This window comes from Epinephelus moara, chromosome 23, assembly GCF_006386435.1.
Source record: "Epinephelus moara isolate mb chromosome 23, YSFRI_EMoa_1.0, whole genome shotgun sequence".
Lineage (NCBI taxonomy): Eukaryota > Metazoa > Chordata > Actinopteri > Perciformes > Serranidae > Epinephelus > Epinephelus moara.
The window spans coordinates 15,189,440-15,201,239 of NC_065528.1; the positions used below are offsets into that span (position 1 = coordinate 15,189,440).

Consider the following 11,800-nt stretch of genomic DNA (forward strand, 5'->3'; position numbering starts at 1 on the left):
TCTTGAACATGACAATGAGTTCACTGTACTCCAATGGCCTCCACAGTCACCAGATCTCAATCCAATAGAGCACCTTTGGGATGTGGTGGAACGGGAGATTTGCGTCATGGATGTGCAGCTGACAAATCTGCAGCAACTGCGTGATGCTATCATGTCAATATGGACCAAAATCTCTGAGGAATGTTTCCAGCACCTTCTTGAATCTATGATTTATGAAGAATTAAGGCAGTTCTGAAGGCAAAAGGGGTCCAACCTGGAACTAGCAAGGTGTCCCCTTTTTTTGTCCCTAATTTCTGAAATTCAGTTATGGCTTTTAGTTTTGGTGTGATGCCCTAAGAGTTTCAGTGGCACCATCTGGCCACCCCTACAACAAATTCTAGGGGCACCACTGCATCAAGGAAGAAGCAGCTACTTTTCAAAATAATCTCACAGCAGGAAAAGCGCATGTGTAAATGATGTCTGATTTCCAAAATATGTTAAGAACACCATATTAGTCATCGCCAGGCTTCTGGCCTCACCTCTCCTCTACTTATTAGGCCTCAGGCTCAGCTTAATATTAATGCCAGTCAAGGCTGACAAATATAACCAGCCTCATGTGTTTGTCATGATTCAGTCAGCTGTGACACTTTTATTGCACTTTTATGGGAGTTTTCTTGTGGGAGTTCCATGTTTCAGGTTCCACCTGTTTCCTCCACATGTAATGATTCATTTCGACTCCTTTTATTTGCTGAAGGAAAGCTATGATGTTACATAAAGTTTTTATTCATTCAATGTCACTCATAACACCTCCTGCATTCTAGTTTTTCTGTTTTGGGTCTTTTGAAGATGTTTTTGGTCAAACTGCACAAAAGATCACACACTACAGGCTCAGTAGATCATGTGATCGTTACTTCTAATCCAACATGTTGGGAAATCAGTCAGCGACTCCCGTTTGACGTTGAATTTACATCACAACTGAGGTCATTCTTTGAATATGTCAGTCCAAATCAGTGTGGCAAAAACATCCTGACACAATCACTCAAGCACATGTTTAACGGTATTTTGAGTAAAATACTTGAGGTTACTGTAAAGTTGATGTTTTAACTTGAGGTCAGAGGTCACAGTGTTGCAATGGCGTCTGTTTTAGGGGGAGTTGTCAGTGTGAATAAGTACCACGCCTAACTGCTCCCCCTGACCAAACACATCAGAGCAAAATCTGTCTCAGCTCGTATCTGATGGCGCTCCCACGTTCATGTTAAACTCATATAATGTGAGGTGAATAAATAACGCCATCCCTTCCCCTCTGTCGTTACCTCACAGGTGGGGTTTTAGACACTCTGACTGCATTGTGAGCAGCTGTGACTTATTAACCGATTACACGTATTTACTGTTTCAATTATGTAATTCGTAAATGACGAGAGACAAAGTTGATGATCGAACCACACAGTAGAGTGCGTATGTGGATGATTCCCTCACCCATAGTTCACCTTTGACCTGCAGGCTGAGGATGAATCACATGTTGCAACTCCACAGATAACATCAAAGCCAATATTTGACCTCCAGGAGACAAAGATCAGACAGAGAATGAGATTCATCAAAGTGGGTCAAAGAGCGAGACACAATCCACTTGTTTGTGGAGATAATTAAGTCTTATTGCCTTTGTCGTAACTGACCGCCTTTCAGCAGCTTTCTGATGGATTGCCACATAAAAAAAAGATCAAAACATCCACACACTTATCTCATTTGCACCGAATTTATTGTCAAAGCTTTGGTTACTTCATCAGAGCATGAACTATATGCACACAGAGGAAAGGTCATCAATAAACAATCAACACAGCTGAGGACATTGAAGATAGGGGAGACTGGGGATAGCTGTAACAATTTTTGGTTTGATGTCATTACTCAAAAACCTCTTGAACCATTTGGATAACATTTTTATGTAAATAACTGTTATCTGTTTTCTACTAGTTATGAGTCATCAATTGTTTTACACAACAATTTCCCTACGGGGATTAATAAAGTACCTATCTATCTATCTATCTATCTATCTATCTATCTATCTATCTATCTATCTGCGTCGTAGGACCACCACTTTAGAGCCATGACCGATGATATCGCCATGATTCTTTCATGTTGGTCATCTTTTGTCTGGGACAGCCCACAATCGTACAGTGTATATTGGGCTTTAGAGTCACAGTATTGATTAAAACACTAGAAGGCTATTTTGATGTCGTTACTAGGTTCAACACCATTGTGATGGTGTCAGGATTGTAACACAGTGTTATCATTGCCCTCAACTGTACTACCCATGACACAGTTACCTTGCTGGCTATAAACAGAAAAGCTATTATTTGACAAATATATCAAATGTTGGGCAACAGAATGGTCATAAAAACTAGACAGATTGAAATTCATAGACATTAAATTGTAAGATAGTATAAGGGAAATACACCACAGACCATGTGCATGATGAGTTTCCTGCGTCTGTCTTATTTCTGATTGGTGCAATCTGAGATTTTATGATTTCCCCTTGTTACAATTGGCCCTGGTCTCCCCTACACACACTGTCAAATTGCACCACCCTCAAAAAGGAAAACGCTGAGAGTATAAAAGGCAGTTTTACCTTTTCTATCAAGAATAGTGCCATGAAATTTTGTACATACATTCATGATCCCCAGAGGATGAATCTGAATGACTTAACTTTTCATTTAGTGCCACCATCTGGTTCACGTTTGTGGTTTTAATTTAAATATCTTTTTTGCCAATGTTCTTGTTCTCTTCAGGATGAATTGTAATAACTCTGGTGATCACTTGCAACCCAGAGTAAATGTTGGCATTGTACATTTCGGCAAACCACAGATAAGTTACATTTGTGCGTTTCATATGTAGTGCAGACATATTGAAACGTTTCTAAATAATGTTTTTAATTTGATGTTGTGGCAACGCTGTAGTTAACATGTTTAGGCATATAACCTACTTTATAAAGGGTAGGAAATCATGTGTGGGCTTAAAATGGCTGGTTTGGTTGATACAAACAAAGCTGGAAATGTCCAAGACTCTAGTTTATTAAAAATATCTGCTTTTGTCGCTGCCACCATGCCTGGAAATGTCTAGAGCACTTGCCAAAATAATACCTGCTTTTGTTTGCTGCTGTCTGCTGCTTGGCAGCCGTCTCACTTTGGTGTCACGCCATCAACAGTCCCCTCAGCTGACAAACTTATATATCTGTATTCTGATTTCTGAACTACGTCATACTTATGACACGTGCAAATATGAAAAATCCGTGGCTTGCAGAAATGGCAACATTTTAATCTGGTGACTGGGCTGTTCCTTAACCCCTACATACTGTTAATATTTTATACCTTCCCAGTATGGCGTGTAGAGTTTCAAGACTCCTTCAAACCACAGTTATCCTTGATTTAACCCACACTGGTGAATCTAAAATCCAGTCAATAGAAGCGGGTCAAATTTGAGTGGATGTACAAAATTTGTAGCACCTGTACAAAAGTCAAACATATTTAAATATTTTCATTTTGTGCACTTTAGGAAAAGTCCCATAATTTCAAACTAAAAGAATGGCATTTAGGGAGCTTTTACTGCTGTCAAATTTGACATGAATAGTATGTAAAGGTTAACTTTTCATACACTAACATTATCAGCACAAAACTGTGAAAAGAGTCCCCACCTTTTACCCCACTGACTTGTTTTTTTCACCTACATCCCCCCATAGTTACACACATATCCTGAGTATATGGTGGAGATAATTGCTCTCCAGATAACCCAGAAATTCCTGCTGAAAAAAATCACTACATGCACAAGTCATGTTGTCAGCAGTCATCATGTGAATGTGATGGGAATATGATAAGCCCACAGGTCAGCGTGTTACTGGAAGTCAGACAGCCTCATCATCTTGTTTTAGCAGCTTGTTTTATACTGGCGTCACACTGATCTGATTACGATGTGATTACTTCATGGATAATTGCAGCTCATCACAAAAAGGGTTTATAGTAATCAAGTTAAAAATACATCAAATAAAATATTACTGATGACGTGATACACACAAACAAAACAGCCACATGATGTAGAAAATTGATAAAGGGATAAAGAACATGAAAGATGGGGATTGTTATAGGATTAGTACAGTTTTAGAGGATTATAGTTTGTATCAATGCTATGAGACGTAGGGAGACATGTTAGAAAATGAATGTATTTATAGAGATGTAGTTTCCTTTGCATGTAATGTATGATGGTCAGTAATTTATAAAGGGCTAAAATTAGAATCCTGCTCCCAAATATTACAACAGATGCTCAGTCATGTTATCAGTCACCTCAGAGGAAAATAAATCGTCCTGTCATCATGCTTCTTGAAGTGGTTTATCATCATCTTTCTGCATAGCAAAGGAGGGCAGCTAAAGAGGTCTCCTTTTAGCCGAGATGTGAGGGGGGATAGAGGGATTCGGTTTCTCCTGGCTCGCATCAGGACAGATGGAGGGATGAAGGAGCCAGAACTGAATGGCTGCCTCGCGCTGTCCTCACTTTATCAGGAGCGTCGGGGAGGACATCTGCTTTCTGACAACACGACGGGCTCAAACTGCATAGTAACACACACAAATTATATGTACGCCGCACATATCAAGTACGGTATGTACACAGAGTTCAAGTGTAGACCCATAGTTACATCTATGTTCATACAGAAAGTCCCACACATGGAGTCTAATCTGCTTCTTCATTCTCCTGTGATCCACTCAGTGTTTGCAGCCAACTCCGATTACACGTAGCCTATAAAATCCTGAGCTGATTAGCTCACCCCTAAGTCTCTTCTTTGACCTCAGCTCCGAGCCTTCAGACATGAGGCATGTGAGGGGATGGCTTCTTGCCAGTCAGGGAAAATTAGAGCCACGAAAAAGCTTCAATGCCTTCTAACACAAAAGATATAAATGTTCCGATCAAGATAACGACAATGAGGCATCATTTATTCCCTCCTAAATTTAGTGCATGGATAATCATGCAGCAGCTATCGGGCTAATTTTAGACTGAGCCATCTGTTTTCCTGTAATGTCTCCATTATTACACACCTCAGCTTAAAATGAAGCTTTAATAAACTCAGCCTCACTTTGTTTATTTACCACGACAAACACAGTAGGACAGTTGTTTGCAGGTGCTGTGGGTGAGGTGAGTGTTCTCATGGGATGGAGCTCATCCAGTGATGAAGTGAGCTCCTGACAGCTGGTCAAGGCCGCTAAGATGGATGCGAGCTGCTGTCACTGTTGAATATAGAGCCTGTGACGCCTCTGCTAATGGACCTCAGAGAACCGATTCACTTTGTCTTCTGTTAGCTTCATGAGAACTTCAGTTTTTAAGAAAAGTTATTATGTTGACTTTACTCAATAATTATTAGCCAAATAGTCAGAGAAACAGCAGTTGACGTTAGCTTACTAGCTAAGTGGAAGCCCAAGTTCAGTTCAACTCACCCGTTTTTTGTTTTCCATTAGCAAAAGTTGAGGATAGTACCTGTTACATTTTTGGTACCATCTTGGTCAAGGTTCCAAGGTGCTGAGCCGATACTAGAAGGTGGGGTTCAGACGCTCCAGACTACTGACTAGTGGGAGACGATTGTCACTAGCACAACACAGGACACCCTATACCATGGATGTGTTATAAGAACGCCGAGGTTCAGTTTATGATCATGTTTATTAGCCCTTACACATTTACAGTGTTGTTCATGTCAGTGCAGCTCACTGTTCAGTTTTTTGTGCAGGGTTATGTATAGTAGTTATGTTAATCTGCAAGCAGGGATATTGACAGGACTGTGCATCAACTAACACTGAGCTGAACGCAGCAGCAACACCACAGTCACCAACGCAGAGTGGAAATTGGATCCATTTTCCTGACACTCATAGCCCGGCTAGCTCAGTCGGTAGAGCATGAGACTCTTAATCTCAGGGTCGTGGGTTCGAGCCCCACGTTGGGCGCTGAGGTTTTTGAGAAGGGGAATCTTTCTCAACATCATGTGTCCATGACAAAAAAAAGTCCAGCCATCATGACACAGAATGGTATTATCAGCTGTGATTGCTGTAAGAGTGCAGTGCCTCGTGTGGCAAAGGGACACACTCATATGCACTGAGATTCATGGCAGCCCGGACTGTTTACCACAACGGAGAAGCTCATAATACAAGGCATACGAAGAGACTGTGACTTTGCTCTTTGCTCAAGACGCCATTACTCAACTACATCTTCACATAGAAAATAGTTGTTTGCTGCCATATTAATGCTGTGAAGTTCCTTTAACTCTCATGGGCTGAGAAAACTCAGGAGGGTGAAGGGTTGTATTTCTGGGTCAACTGTTCTCACAATCCACCAGAAGTTTGTGGTTGGTTGCTTTGCCTTAACAGTTTATGCTCCTCTTTTGATCTTCTTGAACCGCATTTGTTGATACCGGGTAACACAACAGCACTGTACAACAATCACAGATGTCTGAGGATTATGTGACAGCAGATATTGTTGACATATTTTAAATGCCTCCATCATGGGTCCAGTACTGCAAGTACCTGCTCCATCCCAAAATCTCACCGCCCAACATGGGGCTCGAACCCACGACCCTGAGATTAAGAGTCTCATGCTCTACCGACTGAGCTAGCCGGGCTGTTTAAAGCCAAAATTAGACTCATTTTTGATGGTGAAGCATGACTCGAGGTTCCAAGTGAGCTGAGCCAATTTTAGAAGGTGGACTTAAGACACTGCAAACCACTGGTTGGTCAGAGACGATCATCGCTAGTGTGATACGGGACATCCTGCATGGACCCGCCATTTTTAAATGGCCAAGCTACAGTCAATAGCGACCGGATTTTTTTTAATCACTTGAAGAAAAAACATGGCAGCCAACAAAAGTACACCATACATCACATACACCGCATATACAACTGACAAAATGCAGGTGTTCCTCTGTTTGGTTGCCAGTAAAAGGATTCAGTGAGTGTCGCGTTAAAGATGATGTTACAGCATTCTTATATTTAATGTCTCCCTCCAACCTGGCACTTCTCCAAATGCTTTGAAAACCGCAGTCATCAAACCTTTCCTAAAGTAGAGCAGTCTTGATGCCACTGCACTGAACAACTATTGGCTCATTTCAAACTTACCGTTTTTAAGTAAAGTTATTGAAAAAGTTGTCTACCAGCTACTTAGCAACTTCTGAAGCCGAACAATTGCATAACTTTCAGTCCGATTTTCGGACCCATCACAGCACTGAGACTGCACTTATAAAGATAATAAATGACATTCAGCTGAACAACGACTCTCTGTTTTAGTGCTGTTGGATTTAAGTGCTGCTTTTGACACAGTGGACCACACCATTTTGTTACAAGGACTAGAAAACTGGGTCGGACTCTCTGGAACTGTCCTTAAATGGTTCAAGTCATATCTTCATGACAGAAAGTACTTTGTCTCGATTGTCAGAGCAGATGGCTGTGACATGTGGGGTCCCACAGAGATCCATTTTTGGACCACTCTTGTTTAATCTCGATGTGCTTCCAATAGACCAAATCATTCAAAATAATAACATAGCCCACAGTAATTATGCAGATGACTCGCAAATATACATAATGCTTTCACCAGGTGATTATAAACCTGAAGAACGCCTGTGTCACTGTATTGAGCACTGTATTGTATTGAGCTGTACTGGCTTTGGGCCACAGAAAGAAAGACAAAGTGTCAGCTCTCACCTGGAATCCCTCTCTCTTATAACTAAGAGTCACACAAGAAACCTTGGTGTTATCCTGGACTTGAATTTCAATTTCCACAGTCACATCAAATCTGTAACGTCATCTGCCTACTACCATTTAAAAAAACATTGTTAGAGTCAGAGGAATGATGTCAAAGCAAGACCTTGAAAGGCTCACCCATGCCTTTATTTCCAGTAGATTAGATTACTGCAATGCTCTGTCTGTGGGACTTTCAAAACAAGCTGTTTGGCAACTTCAGCTTATTCAGAACGCTACTGCTCAGGTCCTGAAAAAAATTAGGAAATGTGACCACATTGTCATTATTGTGCCCATGTGGCAACAGGTAGTATTAGTTAACATACATTTTATTTTACCATAACTTACTGTAGTTGGATAAACCATCATTACATACTGACAGGAATTGTTTAGAAGACCATTAATACAAATAATAAAATGCTTTTGAACATTTATTTTATTTTTATACACATTTTTTTTGGGTATTTTTGTGTTGTAGGACATCATGCTTCACAGAAATTAGCTTTCTGCCCTCAAATACACAGTCTCACTCCTCCTGGGCTATTTAAAGGGTCAGTTCACCAGTTCACACAAGCTAGGCTACTTCTAAACTTTACATATTCTCAATAACCTCTTGCGGCATCTTTGCACCCAGATAGTTTGTAGGTTTTGTAGATGTGAATGAAATTTCATTTGTGATGCTCAAAGTGTTTCTCAAAAAAACATCCCCATGAGACTCCTGTGGAAAACAACTCACATCAACATCTCTCTTTGCAGTTTATACAACAGCATAAATACAGGTCTCAGGAATCACAATAGGTTGGTTGTGAGGGCTGAAGGACACAATGGGTGCTTGTTGGTGTATATTAAAGCCTTTCATTATGATAGCTGGAATAGACTCAACATGGGTAAACATCACTTAGGGATGAATTACCCGGTGCAAATTGAGAGACGGGGACAATTAGGGCGGGATCATGGCTTGCGTTTTTTTATTGGCAGATTAATATTTAAATAAAAGAAGGGAATATAAATAAATAACATGTAAATAAGTATGTGAAAACCTATTTTTGCTGACTTTACTATGACTACTAGACTTTATTATGTGGTGCCACGGTTAACTGCTGCCACTCAGACTGTTGAGGCTACCTGCAGACAAATGTTCCTCTAACAATGATGCCTCTGTCTCCTTGAGGTAGGACAAAAACACAGACACTCTATAATCATGTGAAGATTAGGCTTAAAGGGGCATAAACAAAACCAGACTGTGACAGTGTGGCTGCCAGAATGTGGGAAAGTTGTCTGAGACAAAAACCCCACAGTGATGATGACACACCAGGCTGAGAAAGACATCATTCACCTAAACAAGTAGGGGAGACCATGGACAGCTGTCACACGATTTACCCAATAAATAAAAAAACATTTACACTGCAATAGCTAATTTAATATAAAATAAACTTTGATGCGTCACTTACTGAAACAATGTATTTAAGTGGTTTTATGAAATACATGCAGGTTGCAAAATTGATTTAAATATGGTTCAGCCATGTTTACAACCTTCCCAGTGGACAGGGACAGTTATGACATGTCTAAAATATACAAAATGAATCAATCAAATAATCAAAATGAAAAATATTATTAATCAGTCCGGTTATTGTGACTGTTATTTTCTTTTAAATAATGCAAAGTATCCTCACGCAACAGTTCTTATGATATACTACAAAAATGCACCCATAACAGTTTGTATGATTTCCTACAAATTAGCATCCCGCGAATGACGTTACGTACTTAATGTAAAGTTACGTACTTAAAATAAAGCTATGGACATCAGTATTAGTCCTGTAAAGTTACTGTTCTTTGTTGTGGTAGTTGGTCCAGTTGCCCCTCATTAATACTGTTGGCTCTGTTAGCATATTTGCTGTTGTTAGCACTCTTTGTGCTGTTAGCACTGTTAGCCGCAAGCCACCAGCTCAGCAACCTCCATGTTGAGAGCCATGTGGAGGCAATCCTGACCCAGGCTCTGGATCACAGATATTCTTTAAATGTCATCCTTTAATGCAGCCAGTATCTGACCCATTTTTCGGTCATTTATAGCTTTGCTAGCTCAGTCGGTAGGAGCTCAGTGGGTCTGGGAAAAGAAACATGGTGACGATATCCCTTAAAGTAACTCAGTACTCATAGACTCATAACCAGTCTCCTGAGGATGGTCTTGCCGGAAAGTCTTGTGTTTTGCGACCCATCCACCGCCCTAACCTGGCTCCTTAAAGGACCGCTTCCTTCTCCCATCAGCGCATCCGTCATGTGATCGCAGCTTTCCCTTTACCTGGGTGATGCACAAATTACAGGCTCGTTATTACATGGGATATGTACGAATTTTGGTGCATTACTTTGTAGAAAAACATACAAACGTGCATAAGAACAGCCTGAATAATGATTACCTTTTCTGGTGGGCCACATGACAAAAAAGCGAGCAGGCCTCGAATTATAATGTGGTAGATGGAATCACTCTGAGTCACAGTTGTGGCAAATGTAAAGGTCACCTCTATCTGTGACGTCTACGGCACCAACACTGCAGCCAGACCTCCCTTGACCTGGAGCAGCTCTCCAGGAACACAGTTAAGAATTTATCTTCATCAGATGAGTCCTTGGTGTGTCTGGGGCACAGAGACAGTTGTAATAAGGCATTACAACCATCCCAGTATCATCAGTCATGTTTCACACTATGTCAACAAGCCTGACTGCTAGTTTGACACGTTAGTCATTTCTATTTTCAGCTTACAGAAACACTGATTATAATGATACTAAACATTTGATCTCAAGACAGTATCCAAAAAATACACCGGGCAGAGTGAGTGTCATCACTGTAGCTTGTTCCTGATTGAAGGAATTCAAGGTGTTCCAACTGTCCCATGTTACAAACAGGCCCCCAGAAAACGGACCAAGCTTTGAAGCCAATTTTCATAGCGGCCGAACAGTGAAATTACAACTTCTGGGTCCATCACATGATGCCATGGGGCCCAAAAAGACTTTTTCCCATAGACTTACATTGTGAAAAAGACGTCTGTAAATCAATGGATACATTTCTTTGAGCGTCACCACTTATATGAAATGTCTTGTTTCACTATCAGGATTTGGTCCATTTGGTGCGATAACATCTGGAAAGTCTAAACAAGCCCCACCATTGAATCATTTTATTCCCGTTCATGTTAGCGGGGCGCTAAACTGGAAGCAGCTGGCTCAAGCAGTCGAAGTCTCTAGTGCACCTGCTCAATTGTCCCAGTGATGCGGTAGCAGCATCGATCGTCCGGGTAATTTTAGAAGTGTTAGTTAAACCATTTTGACTTCATGCGCCACTGAGCAACTTTCATATGAACGAGTGTCTGCCTTCACCGCTGTATCCAGGTGTCTTAATACATCCATAAAACAACCCCAGGTCTCCACCAACTTGAAATTCAAAGTGAGACCTGTAGCAGACTGGAAATCAAACATCTACCCAAACCGGAGTGCTGCCTTGATCAGCACTGTCATATCTGAGGAGTAAGTGCCTCGACTGAATCAAAACAGGACATCTTATTGCAACTCCTCCAAGAGAGTTAGACTCCAGTAAGACATTTTGAGAGATGAGGTTAACCTTGGGGAGTTTTACAGAGGGAACAAATAACAGCTCACTGACTTAAGTGCTGCTGTGGGTAACGCAAATGAAAGGTTTCTTGTTGTATGCAAAACTCTTATAAATACAGCAGTACATTTAAAAGCTTTAAGGATTAGCAGGAGGTGAAGGAAAATCCAGGAATACACCTTGTAATGTCATAATATGATAGTGAACTTTCATCTGCGTAGGTTTTGTATCCAAAAATATAGCTCAGGTGCAAAAGCAAGAAAAAAACTTGCATGCTTAAAAACATAATTTACTTAAATACATGAAAGGACAAAGGATATTAAATTAGAAAAAAAGCAGAAAAATAAAATGTTTTGCTCAAGAGACCAAAGCCAGTGCAGGAAAAACCTGTGTTCATATGTGTTCTGACAAGTCTAATTTTGTTTTGGTGACACTGGATGAACCACAGGAAAATTATTCACTGAATTAATGG

General features: G+C 40.6%; 1 long non-coding RNA gene and 2 other non-coding genes across 3 annotated transcripts; 1 reads left to right on the forward strand and 2 right to left on the reverse strand.

Annotated features, from left to right (window-relative positions):
* The first annotated feature begins 5,878 nt into the window (after positions 1-5,878).
* Positions 5,879-5,951, forward strand: trnak-cuu (transfer RNA lysine (anticodon CUU)). The gene has a single exon. It is a non-coding gene; the product is annotated as a tRNA-Lys (tRNA).
* A 598-nt stretch (positions 5,952-6,549) lies between these two features.
* Positions 6,550-6,622, reverse strand: trnak-cuu (transfer RNA lysine (anticodon CUU)). Its single transcript has one exon. It is a non-coding gene; the product is annotated as a tRNA-Lys (tRNA).
* A 1,243-nt stretch (positions 6,623-7,865) lies between these two features.
* Positions 7,866-10,761, reverse strand: LOC126385005 (uncharacterized). Its single transcript, XR_007569377.1, has 2 exons — positions 10,148-10,761; positions 7,866-10,032 (listed from the first exon to the last, which is right to left on the reverse strand). It is a non-coding gene; the product is annotated as an uncharacterized LOC126385005 (long non-coding RNA).
* Positions 10,762-11,800: the final 1,039 nt, after the last annotated feature.